This window comes from Solanum tuberosum, unplaced genomic scaffold (genome assembly GCF_000226075.1).
Source record: "Solanum tuberosum cultivar DM 1-3 516 R44 unplaced genomic scaffold, SolTub_3.0 scf00719, whole genome shotgun sequence".
Taxonomy (NCBI): Eukaryota; Viridiplantae; Streptophyta; class Magnoliopsida; order Solanales; family Solanaceae; genus Solanum; species Solanum tuberosum.
Genome location: NW_006239641.1, coordinates 95,761 through 110,174, shown reverse-complemented (window position 1 = coordinate 110,174; position 14,414 = coordinate 95,761).

Sequence of the window (14,414 nt, the reverse complement as noted above, 5' to 3'; positions counted from 1 at the left end):
TTAAAAGTTATATATTGAGGACATATGGAATTGTCGTTTTAATTTTAAAAAAATTTATAGATATGTTTTTTTTAAATATTGAATCAGTGTTATATTAAAAAAATCATTTTTTTACTAATTTATAAATTGTATTTTTTTTTTAAATTAAATCTGTTTTCAAAAATTCTGACAGTTTTTTTAGTGATTGCAATTTTTATTTTTATTATAAGATTTTTATATTTTAAATTAATTTTAATAATTCACAAATTCTTTTTTTGTGGTGTGTTTTAAAATTTTAATAAAGAAATATGGCAAAGTTTATAATTTTTTTTGAAAATATTGTAAATTTCCTACATTAAATGGTTTAAAAAAAATAAAATTAAAAGTTATATATTGAGGACATATGGAATTGTCGTTTTAATTTTAAAAAAGTTTATAAATATGTTTTTTTTTAAATATTGAATCAGTGGTATATTAAAAAATTCAGTTTTTTACTAATTTATAAATTGTATTTTAAAAAAATTAAATCTGTTTTAAAAAATTCTGACAGTTTTTTAGTGATTGCAATTTTTTATTTTATTTTTAGATTTTTTATATTTAAATTAATTTTAATAATTCACAAATTCTTTTTTTGTGGTGCTGACACGTGGCACTTTTTCTTCTCCTATTATATATAGATAGATAATTTAGGATTCATTAAATTGATTACAATTGTCCGCAATCCTAATTGTGCATATTACATAATATTAATCTAAATTTAATGGAGCGGTATTATTTAAAAATATCCAAACGTACCAAATCAATTTTAGCAACTCAAGTTTCAACTGATTTGGAAGAACGAGCTAATTAGTCAAAAAAAAAATATCGATGAAATTTTTGGAGGCCTGTAGCAAAAGCTTCATTGATTTTTCTCTTGAGCCATTTTTGTCCTTTAAATGGTGACACAACTTAGAAAAATCCAACATACGCTACTAGTTGTGGTAATGGTTGTTAGGATATTAAATGTTGTTAGCTTATATGTGTCCACCATAGGTCAATGGACTAGGTTCCTTGACAAAGTTAAGAACAATACCGAAAGTAATTAATGCTTAAAGTAAAGGACAAGGATTTCTAAACTTATTTGCATAGGCTCGTGCATTGATTTATGGTCAATAATCCCAGGGGATGTTTACGTGGAAACCTCCTTACTCAACATACCCTACATTTTTTATAATAGATTTATCATGCATCCTACTTTTCATTAGTTTGTCCTTCAAATTATCGATGTGTGACTACATGTAGTGACCAAAAAATGATATATTCTATTAAACATTGTATTCATCAAAAAGATAAAATACAATATAATACAACACACCATCATATAATATAATATATAAGAACATCCAAACAAAGTGTAAGTCAAGGATCAAGATATAAGCAAGACTGCCAAAAATTGGACGATCAATACGAAAGTAATATATATGCACTACTTCTTAGCCCGCATATGCATTGGTTAAAAACCAATGGGGGCGTGTTTGGTACAACGAAAGTCATATTTCATCCTAAATGATTTTCTAAAAATATATTGTTCTCCAATAATATCTGTTTAGAAAATGTTTTATGATGTTTAACCCGGTGAGTGAAAAGTAATTTTTTAGAAAAATAAAATATAAAGTTTATTCATAATCATGTCTAAGTATTAATTAAAGTAGTATGAAAACAACAGTGAGAAAAGTTGTTTCTCCCCTTTTAGTAGAAAATTACTAACAAACATGTACTCCATGTCTGTACATGTTTTCCTAGGAATATAATATAACCATAGCAATAATATATTAAGTAAATTAAAGTTCCACAAGTAGTGGGGTGTATGCGGACCTTAACTCTATCTTTGTGGATAGACCCTTGGCTAAAGAAAATAATTCTCAAAACATGTTTGAAAGAAATTATGTGAGAGGCAAAATAGATATGAATGAATGCCTTTAATTAGAGGCATGTCACTTGTGGCTAAATCCCATCTTTAATTATCCGATCTACATGTTTGGTTAGTGCTACCACTAATACCAACTATATAATGCAGCTCTTGACAGTTATAATTCTCTAACTTTTACGCTTTGACACCGCAAGTATATAACTTCTTTGGTCCAAACTATTTTTTTTGTATTAATCCATGATTGGATGTATGGCCGTTAGAATCCTCTGGGAATTTACATCCAGTTTTAATCAAAATGAAACAGAAAGCTGTATTTTTTTTAAGAAAAAAAAAAGGAAACTATATCAAAGTAACCACATCCGCAAATGACATATTGGGCATGTGTTAGCACGGGCCATATCTAGTCTAGTAGTAGAAGAAACACTTTCAACATGGCTGTTTCTAGGCATTAATTGAAAAGATCAAGGGTATTATGGTTCTCAAAGATATTGCAAGTTCAACTTGCATAGAAATATTGTACTATCAACCTTATTATTTGGGCCTTCTTACCGTCTTTAGAAAAAATCCTACACTTTTCTACTAAATTACAAATTATGTCTTCTCATTTAGTGCAGTGGGGTCCATTTAGTTTTACACATTGACATGTATACAATGATGACTTTACTGAATTTCCACATATTTCCATTTTTATTATCTGCATATAATATAGTTAAATAATTTGATAAAATTTTATTATTTAGCTTATATATTCAAAATAATTATTTTTAATATTATATATATCATTAAATAACTATTTATGATTATTAATAGTCATATTTAGTTTTTAAAAAGTATAATTAATAAAATTAATTTTAAAAAATAAACTCTTAATAAATAATTTATCAAGAAAAACATCAAGTTAATTTAAATCAAGTATATATTTATTAACTCGACGTAAGTACTCAAATAAGATTTTACCTTTGTGAGGTGTAAATACAATTCATTAGTATTTAATTATTAGAGTTTATATTCTACATTTATCAACATAAAAGGATAAGAAATCATAACATGTTTTTCTTTGCAAAGTAAAATTTTTTTTAAAAGAAAAAAGTTGTATTGCTGAACTTTCCAATACTTTTGCAAGATCAATCTTCTTATTGAAAAATATTGAATTGTTTTTTATTATTAAAATGACGTTATGGAAAGAACAAGCAAAAAAAAAAACTTCTTTTCTTTTAAATTATGTGGTATAATTTAACCAAAAATATACTTCTTTTGTTTGATTTCTTGTGGAGTAACTTAAATAAATATTGATATACTCTTTTTTACTCTTTGAAATATTAGGGAATTTTACTTTGGGATAAAAGAAAAACTTAACTAAATATTGATATACTTTTTTTACTCTTTGAGTAAAGTTCCTTCTTTTCTTCTCTATTTCCATCTTCTAAATCATTAATATATTTTTTCAAATTAATCTATTTATGATCTGAGATTAACAATAGAGTGTATAGCAAGTTTGACATCTTCACTTTATTTAGAAACACCGAAAATAATTTTGAGGAAGATGAATTCATAAGGTTAGAAATATAAAGTATTACTTCTGCATTGTCCTACAATGATTAAGTTTGATTACCTTATATTAAATGAGTCAAATTCATTTGATTTGACATTTTGTGCTCTTTAATAAATTATATTTGGAAGGTTTGATTCATTGTTTTAAAGTTATGCACAAGATTGATCTAATATTATAATGTTATAAATTCACCCTTGTTTTTAAAGGAAGAAAATAGTAAGATGGATTCACTAAGGCTACGTGGGTACAACATTTTAAAATAATATTTATTTAACTTTATAAGAGTTTTTACTTATAGACGTATGGATACATGCGTGTTGTGCGTGTCCAGAGACTAGTTTATATAAAAGAGAGACAAAAAATACTAAATTGTGGACGAGAGAGAGTACTATATACTATTTTTAATTTCATTTTAACATATAAAGCATTTTCTTAAATGTGGATAAGCAAGAAAACATACAGTAGACCAATCATTCATTCATATATCATATATACTATATTAGAAGACTCTAGGAAATGACTACCATTGTGCCAATAAGATCTCTACAAATGTCCAATACTTACTATATAAAATATATAAGTGGGCCCCACCTCCTTCCACTTATTACTTACTATACAACCTTATCATGGTAAAAGTTGAATTTATTATCCTTTTCATTTAATTTTATATGATATTATTTTTTCTATAAAATCATTATATATGTTTTAATAATTTAAATTTCAAAAACATTATAATTTAACTTTAAAGATTTTATTTTATCAAAATCTTGTACATTGAAATATATAGTTATGAATTTAAAATATTTTTAAAATCATATAAAAATTTCAATAACTTCTCAAATTCCATAATATAACACTTAAATACTACATATTATATATTAATTACTATACTATAAATGACTTAAATACTCCATATTATCTATTACAATAATTAACAATTATTTGACACTTTAAATTCTATCAATGCCATATAAATTAGGATAAAAAACCTAACATATAATATTTAAATATATTTACAAATAATATAAGTAATACTATACATTATAATAATTAACAGCTTAATTATTTAAAACTTATATAAAAAATTTAATTGACTCTCTAAATTCTATTGGTACCACATAAAATAGATTATATAATAAACATATATTGTTTGAAATTGACGAAAAAGAAACAATAAATCACAATAATTAATAAAAAAATAGTCCACTCCAAAAAATCTATCAATTAACAACATATATTGTTTGAAATTGACGAAAAAGAAACAATAAATCACAATAATTAATAAAAAAAAAGTCCACTCCAAAAAATCTATCAATTAACAACATATATTGTTTGAAATTGACGAAAAAGAAACAATAAATCACAATAATTAATAAAAAAAAAGTCCACTCCAAAAAATCTATCAATTAACAACATATATTGTTTGAAATTGACGAAAAAGAAACAATAAATCACAATAATTAATAAAAAAAAAGTCCACTCCAAAAAATCTATCAATTAACAACATATATTGTTTGAAATTGACGAAAAAGAAACAATAAATCACAATAATTAATAAAAAAAAAGTCCACTCCAAAAAATCTATCAATTAACAACATATATTGTTTGAAATTGACGAAAAAGAAACAATAAATCACAATAATTAATAAAAAAATAGTCCACTCCAAAAAATCTATCAATTAACAACATATATTGTTTGAAATTGACGAAAAAGAAACTATAAATTACAATAATTAACAAAATAAATCTCTCGACTCCAACAAATCTATCAATTAATGCCACATAAATTGGGACATGGCAAATAACAGATATTATTAAAAAATTAGGTTCAAAATGTACTATAAAATACAATAATTAACAACTTAATATATTAAAGAGACATATAAAAAAGGGTTAATATTTGAAATTCTGCATCTGCCAAATAAATTAGAACAAAGAGAGTAATAAATATTATTTTCAAAATAATGTAAAAAAAAAAGTACTACAAATCACAATAGCTAACAATTTAAAATATTTTTAAAATCATATAAAAATTTCAATAACTTCTCAAATTCCATAATATAACACTTAAATACTACATATTATATATTAATTATACTATACTATAAATGACTTAAATACTCCATATTATCTATTACAATAATTAACAATTATTTGACACTTTAAATTCTATCAATGCCATATAAATTAGGATAAAAAACCTAACATATAATATTTAAATATATTTAAAAATAATATAAGTAATACTATACATTACAATAATTAACAGCTTAATTATTTAAAACTTATATAAAAAATTTAATTAACTCTCTAGATTCTATTGGTACCACATAAAATGGATTATATGATAAACATATATTGTTTGAAATTGACGAAAAAGAAACTATAAATTACAATAATTAACAAAATAAATCTCTCGACTCCAACAAATCTATCAATTAATGCCACATAAATTGGGACATGGCAAATAACATATATTATTAAAAAATTAGGTTCAAAATGTACTATAAAATACAATAATTAACAACTTAATATATTAAAGAGACATATAAAAAATGGTTAATATTTGAAATTCTGCATGTGCCACATAAATTAGAACAAATAGAGTAATAAATATTACTTTCAAAATTATGTTAAAAAAAAGTACTACAAATCACAATAGCTAACAATTTAAAATATTTTTAAAATCATATAAAAATTTCAATAACTTCTCAAATTCCATAATATAACACTTAAATACTACATATTATATATTAATTATACTATACTATAAATGACTTAAATACTCCATATTATCTATTACAATAATTAACAATTATTTGACACTTTAAATTCTATCAATGCCATATAAATTAGGATAAAAAACCTAACATATAATATTTAAATATATTTAAAAATAATATAAGTAATACTATACATTACAATAATTAACAGCTTAATTATTTAAATATTTTTTTAATAATATATGTTATTTGCCATGTCCCAATTTATGTGGCATTAATTGATAGATTTGTTGGAGTCGAGAGATTTATTTTGTTAATTATTGTAATTTATAGTTTCTTTTTCGTCAATTTCAAACAATATATGTTTATCATATAATCCATTTTATGTGGTACCAATAGAATTTAGAGAGTCAATTAAATTTTTTATATAAGTTTTAAATAATTAAGCTGTTAATTATTGTAATGTATAGTATTACTTATAGTATTTTTAAATATATTTAAATATTATATGTTAGGTTTTTTATCCTAATTTATATGGCATTGATAGAATTTAAAGTGTCAAATAATTGTTAATTATTGTAATAGATAATATGGAGTATTTAAGTCATTTATAGTATAGTATAATTAATATATAATATGTAGTATTTAAGTGTTATATTATGGAATTTGAGAAGTTATTGAAATTTTTATATGATTTTAAAAATATTTTAAATTGTTAGCTATTGTGATTTGTAGTACTTTTTTTTAACATAATTTTGAAAAAAATATTTATTACTCTGTTTGTTCTAATTTATGTGGCACACGCAGAATTTCAAATATTAACCATTTTTTATATGTCTCTTTAATATATTAAGTTGTTAATTATTGTATTTTATAGTACATTTTGAACCTAATTTTTTAATAATATATGTTATTTGCCATGTCCCAATTTATGTGGCATTAATTGATAGATTTGTTGGAGTCGAGAGATTTATTTTGTTAATTATTGTAATTTATAGTTTCTTTTTCGTCAATTTCAAACAATATATGTTTATCATATAATCCATTTTATGTGGTACCAATAGAATTTAGAGAGTCAATTAAATTTTTTATATAAGTTTTAAATAATTAAGCTGTTAATTATTGTAATGTATAGTATTACTTATATTATTTTTAAATATATTTAAATATTATATGTTAGGTTTTTTATCCTAATTTATATGGCATTGATAGAATTTAAAGTGTCAAATAATTGTTAATTATTGTAATAGATAATATGGAGTATTTAAGTCATTTATAGTATAGTATAATTAATATATAATATGTAGTATTTAAGTGTTATATTATGGAATTTGAGAAGTTATTGAAATTTTTATATGATTTTAAAAATATTTTAAATTGTTAGCTATTGTGATTTGTAGTACTTTTTTTTAACATAATTTTGAAAGTAATATTTATTACTCTATTTGTTCTAATTTATGTGGCACATGCAGAATTTCAAATATTAACCATTTTTTATATGTCTCTTTAATATATTAAGTTGTTAATTATTGTATTTTATAGTACATTTTGAACCTAATTTTTTAATAATATATGTTATTTGCCATGTCCCAATTTATGTGGCATTAATTGATAGATTTGTTGGAGTCGAGAGATTTATTTTGTTAATTATTGTAATTTATAGTTTCTTTTTCGTCAATTTCAAACAATATATGTTTATCATATAATCCATTTTATGTGGTACCAATAGAATTTAGAGAGTCAATTAAATTTTTTATATAAGTTTTAAATAATTAAGCTGTTAATTATTGTAATGTATAGTATTACTTATATTATTTTTAAATATATTTAAATATTATATGTTAGGTTTTTTATCCTAATTTATATGGCATTGATAGAATTTAAAGTGTCAAATAATTGTTAATTATTGTAATAGATAATATGGAGTATTTAAGTCATTTATAGTATAGTAATTAATATATAATATGTAGTATTTAAGTGTTATATTATGGAATTTGAGAAGTTATTGAAATTTTTATATGATTTTAAAAATATTTTAAATTGTTAGCTATTGTGATTTGTAGTACTTTTTTTTAACATAATTTTGAAAAAAATATTTATTACTCTGTTTGTTCTAATTTATGTGGCACACGCAGAATTTCAAATATTAACCATTTTTTATATGTCTCTTTAATATATTAAGTTGTTAATTATTGTATTTTATAGTACATTTTGAACCTAATTTTTTAATAATATATGTTATTTGCCATGTCCCAATTTATGTGGCATTAATTGATAGATTTGTTGGAGTCGAGAGATTTATTTTGTTAATTATTGTAATTTATAATTTGTTTTTCGTCAATTTCGTCAACAATTTTTTTTATTAATTATTGTAATTTATTGTTTCTTTTTCGTCAATTTCAAACAATATATGTTTATCATATAATCCATTTTATGTGGTACCAATAGAATTTAGAGAGTCAATTAAATTTTTTATATAAGTTTTAAATAATTAAGCTGTTAATTATTGTAATGTATAGTATTACTTATATTATTTTTAAATATATTTAAATATTATATGTTAGGTTTTTTATCCTAATTTATATGGCATTGATAGAATTTAAAGTGTCAAATAATTGTTAATTATTGTAATAGATAATATGGAGTATTTAAGTCATTTATAGTATAGTATAATTAATATATAATATGTAGTATTTAAGTGTTATATTATGGAATTTGAGAAGTTATTGAAATTTTTATATGATTTTAAAAATATTTTAAATTGTTAGCTATTGTGATTTGTAGTACTTTTTTTTAACATAATTTTGAAAAAAATATTTATTACTCTGTTTGTTCTAATTTATGTGGCACACGCAGAATTTCAAATATTAACCATTTTTTATATGTCTCTTTAATATATTAAGTTGTTAATTATTGTATTTTATAGTACATTTTGAACCTAATTTTTTAATAATATATGTTATTTGCCATGTCCCAATTTATGTGGCATTAATTGATAGATTTGTTGGAGTCGAGAGATTTATTTTGTTAATTATTGTAATTTATAGTTTCTTTTTCGTCAATTTCAAACAATATATGTTTATCATATAATCCATTTTATGTGGTACCAATAGAATTTAGAGAGTCAATTAAATTTTTTATATAAGTTTTAAATAATTAAGCTGTTAATTATTGTAATGTATAGTATTACTTATATTATTTTTAAATATATTTAAATATTATATGTTAGGTTTTTTATCCTAATTTATATGGCATTGATAGAATTTAAAGTGTCAAATAATTGTTAATTATTGTAATAGATAATATGGAGTATTTAAGTCATTTATAGTATAGTAATTAATATATAATATGTAGTATTTAAGTGTTATATTATGGAATTTGAGAAGTTATTGAAATTTTTATATGATTTTAAAAATATTTTAAATTGTTAGCTATTGTGATTTGTAGTACTTTTTTTTAACATAATTTTGAAAAAAATATTTATTACTCTGTTTGTTCTAATTTATGTGGCACACGCAGAATTTCAAATATTAACCATTTTTTATATGTCTCTTTAATATATTAAGTTGTTAATTATTGTATTTTATAGTACATTTTGAACCTAATTTTTTAATAATATATGTTATTTGCCATGTCCCAATTTATGTGGCATTAATTGATAGATTTGTTGGAGTCGAGAGATTTATTTTGTTAATTATTGTAATTTATAGTTTCTTTTTCGTCAATTTCAAACAATATATGTTTATCATATAATCCATTTTATGTGGTACCAATAGAATTTAGAGAGTCAATTAAATTTTTTATATAAGTTTTAAATAATTAAGCTGTTAATTATTGTAATGTATAGTATTACTTATATTATTTTTAAATATATTTAAATATTATATGTTAGGTTTTTTATCCTAATTTATATGGCATTGATAGAATTTAAAGTGTCAAATAATTGTTAATTATTGTAATAGATAATATGGAGTATTTAAGTCATTTATAGTATAGTATAATTAATATATAATATGTAGTATTTAAGTGTTATATTATGGAATTTGAGAAGTTATTGAAATTTTTATATGATTTTAAAAATATTTTAAATTGTTAGCTATTGTGATTTGTAGTACTTTTTTTTAACATAATTTTGAAAGTAATATTTATTACTCTATTTGTTCTAATTTATGTGGCACATGCAGAATTTCAAATATTAACCATTTTTTATATGTCTCTTTAATATATTAAGTTGTTAATTATTGTATTTTATAGTACATTTTGAACCTAATTTTTTAATAATGTTCGTGCTGGTCAACCGTCAATCGGGACTGAAGCTGGGCTTTTGGGGCATCGATCCACGGACACGAACTACGGTCCGTGACCTGACCTACGGACCGTAAGTCCGGCCGTGGGTTAACACTTAGCCAAATTTTCTGACTGAGTCTGGGAGGGGTTGCAGTGGTGAACCACGGACCACCAGCACGGGCCGTGGTCTGATCTACGGTCTGTAGATGGTGACCATAAGTTGCACCTGCAACTTCTCGAAATCTGTATTTTCGGTCTGTTTCGAATACGGGGTGTTACATTTTGTCAAGAATGCATTTTGTGGTAGTTTACCCCAGGTGATGTTGATTAGTAAAGTTGTTGTGTTTTTATGCTATTAAGCTTTAATTTGGGTTACATTTGAATTTGTAATTGCATGAATTACTATAGATAATTTTTGTTATATATGAGATGATATATTGTCGATAATGAACATGTATTTTAGAGGTTTAATTCATGCTTTGAAGTTCTTTGTCTAATGTGATATTGCATCGCATGAAGCACGTTGATCTTAATAGTTTGTCATATTACATTTGATATTATATATACACATTTTAACTAATGATTTCTATTAAATTTGAATATGAAATGACTCTGAAGTTTAATTCAGACAAAAGGTAACATATCCCTTTAAAAGTTCATATAACTCATCACACATTTATTCTAATATTATTTTAATAAACTATTAGTTAGCCTGGAATACACGTGCAACGCACGTGTTCGAAAACTAGTATTATTATAAGCATGAACCTCTTAACCCCAAAGTTGATTTACCATTTTACCCCTGCAGTATTACTTAAATATTAATTTATTTAAAATATTAGTTAAATATTAATTTATTATAAAGTAAATTTATAATAAATTTAATTTGCTGTCAGCCCTAATTTAATTTGCAGAAACGTATACCTCCTGTTCCACTTCCCTCACGATCGCTATAACAGTTGTATAGTTGCTGCTCAACCTTCCCTTCTGCAACGCTCAGCTATCCGTTCTTCCAAAACTTTTCAGATACTTCAAGTCTTCACTCATCTGTATAAATGTCTCCAACAACATGTTATTGTCCATTAAAGCTTTGTTTCTCTTTCTGTGCTTGAATGAAATACATCATTATCAGGTAAATATTGTTCCTACTCTGGTTTTTTTGCATAATAGTTACGGCCAAATGTCAACAGAACTGTGATCATGAACGAAGGGCAGGACAATCAAAGATTCCAGTGCACATTCTGATCGTAAGGATGATAACCCTTAAACTGGTCCAGTTCCATGTATTGTTTTCCATCACCATGCTGAGCCATCCCAAGCTCGCACATCATCAATAGTTTCTTGGGCACTAATGCCGCGAAATCTTCTATGCTATGTCATTATCTGTGCACTGTTGTTGTTGTTTTGTCGTTTCAGTCAAAGTATGCATAGTGCTCAAGTCGAGAGTTTTATCCGGGATGATATGAACAACCTGTGATGGAAAATATATATTGGAGTTTATGCAGTCTTTAGTTCCTTTTTATCTTCTCAACTGTTTTTTTTTAAAATTTTAATCATTCACTTTTGTTAAATGTTGTTTTGTGGTTTTTAAACACTGCAAGTGTTTTACTTTGCTGTAGGGGACAATAGGCGGGGCTGCTTTCTTAAGGTTAATCTACTTTCCTGACCTTGACGCTTTGCTTTTGCTCTGTTTTGCTGCTAATTGAAAATATATGTACACCCTTAGTTTCCTTGCACATTGCGATCAGTTTTACTTGATAGCTTTTAGATGGTCTTATATGAACTCACACATTACAATCACTTTTACTTGATAGCTTTTAGTTTCTGCCAGGCAGAAATTATCATTCTCCTAGAGTAACCAATTCAATGCAATGGCAACCGGAGACTAAGAAATTATCTTTATTTAAAAGTCCAACTAACTATGACATGACCACCTTAACTTGACCGTGACAAAGCAGCCAACAGAGTGTTATTTTGAACAAATTAATAGACCAATTACCCATGCCACTTTACTCTAAACAATTTCTGGCAATAATTTACTCATTGGCCGTGGTGCAATTTAGTAATCAACTTCATCCAGAATTGTTCCATTGCATTAATTCTTAAATAATCTCTTATTGCATAGTTCTTTGAGTAGATATATTTTATCAAGGACCGTCATAAATGGATTCACATCCAATGTAAAAACAACATATTTATGGGCTCTGAATTGACATTTGATAGATGATATTGGTCCATGTAACGTGCACTAACAAATAAGATAGCCTAGGTAACCAAACTGAGTTTTATCCCGGCCGTGACACGTCCTATCGTAGAAAGTTTTTATCCAGGATGATATGAACAACCCGTGATGGAAAACATATATTGGAGTTTATGCAGTCTTCAGTTCCTTTTTAGCTTCTCGACTGTTCTTTTTTTACTTAAAATCATTAACTTCTGTTAAATGTTGTTTTGTGGTTTTAAACACTACAGATGTTTTTACTTTGCTGTAGGGGACAAGAGGCGAGAGCGTTTTCTTAAGGTTAATCTACTTTCCTAACCTTGACGCTTTGCTTCTGCTCTGTTTTGATGCTAATCGAAACTATATTTACATCCTTAGTTTCCTCGCACATTGCGATCAGTTTTACTTGATAGCTTTTAGACAGTCTTATATGACCGCTTTGCTGTCTTTTTTTCCTTTACATTTTCTAAGAAATATTGCTTGGATACGTTTAGCAAAGTGTGATCATCTAAACTCAAACATGAAAAACTTACTTCTTTTCTACTGACTAAATTGATTAGTTTCCTAACTATTGTTGTCCATAAGAACCTTACTGATAAAAAAATGATGCTTTTTGAATATCATATTACTAGAAATTAGACATTAAAACACTTCATACGCTAAAAATTCAAAATCATCAATGAGTTAGCTGTAACCATTTGGAACAGTTAAGACTTCAGGTCATGTCTTTGCCTTGATCGTGCCCAATCAAAGTTAACTAAAATTTTGCAATAACAGAGGTAATATAGCAATGGAATGAAACAGACATAGAAGAGTTACTTAGAGGCTCATCCAAAGGTGCAGCGTAGTGATCAATGAAGTGGGATAAAGTCAAGAGACACCAAAATTCCTAACAGAGTCAGAAAGAGCACTCAATTAAAGTATTGATTGCACTTATCAATTGTTTCTTAGAGGCTCTTCCAAAGGTGTAGCGTAGTGAGCAATGAGGTGTGATAAAGTCAAGGGACACCAAAATTCCTAATAGAGTCAGAAAGAGCAAGTCATTATATGCATGGCATGTTCTCTTCGAGTCTAGAAAAAATCCTATTTCAAGAAGAAAATGATCAGATTATTTTAGCACAACAATTCTATACCTTACATTAGGAAAGTTTTACAATGATTCCAGCTGCTGAAGCAATTGGAAAAAATCCTATACCTCCCAAACATTTAGCTTCCTCGGAAATTAAATTGTCAACCTGAGTTTGAGTGAAAATCAGCAACAAAGACTCCTTAATTAACAGAACAATTAAACTATATAGGGAATTTAACCTTCAGGCATTCTTAGTAACCCATAATTTTGTCCAAAAAATAGAAACATACAGAATTCGAAGAAGATATTATTTTCACACAACAAATCTATACCTTACATTAAGAAATACATAATCTCCAAATCTCTAATTAAATAAACTACTATTAGCTATACTGCTGTTGATATATGCTGTAGTAGAAAATATAGCATTCGCGTCCAGTTAAGCTGTTACAAAATAAAGCTATTGCCATAATATGCCAATAGATTGTCCACCAAGGACTCTTCCGTTTTGAGGTCGAAACGTTTGAAATACTTCCGTTATATGCCAATAGATTGTCCACCAAGGACTCTTCCGTTTTGAGGTCGAAACGTTTGAAATACTTCCGTTATATGCCAATAGATTGTCCACCAAGGACTCTTCCGTTTTGAGGTCGAAACGTTTGAAATACTTCCGT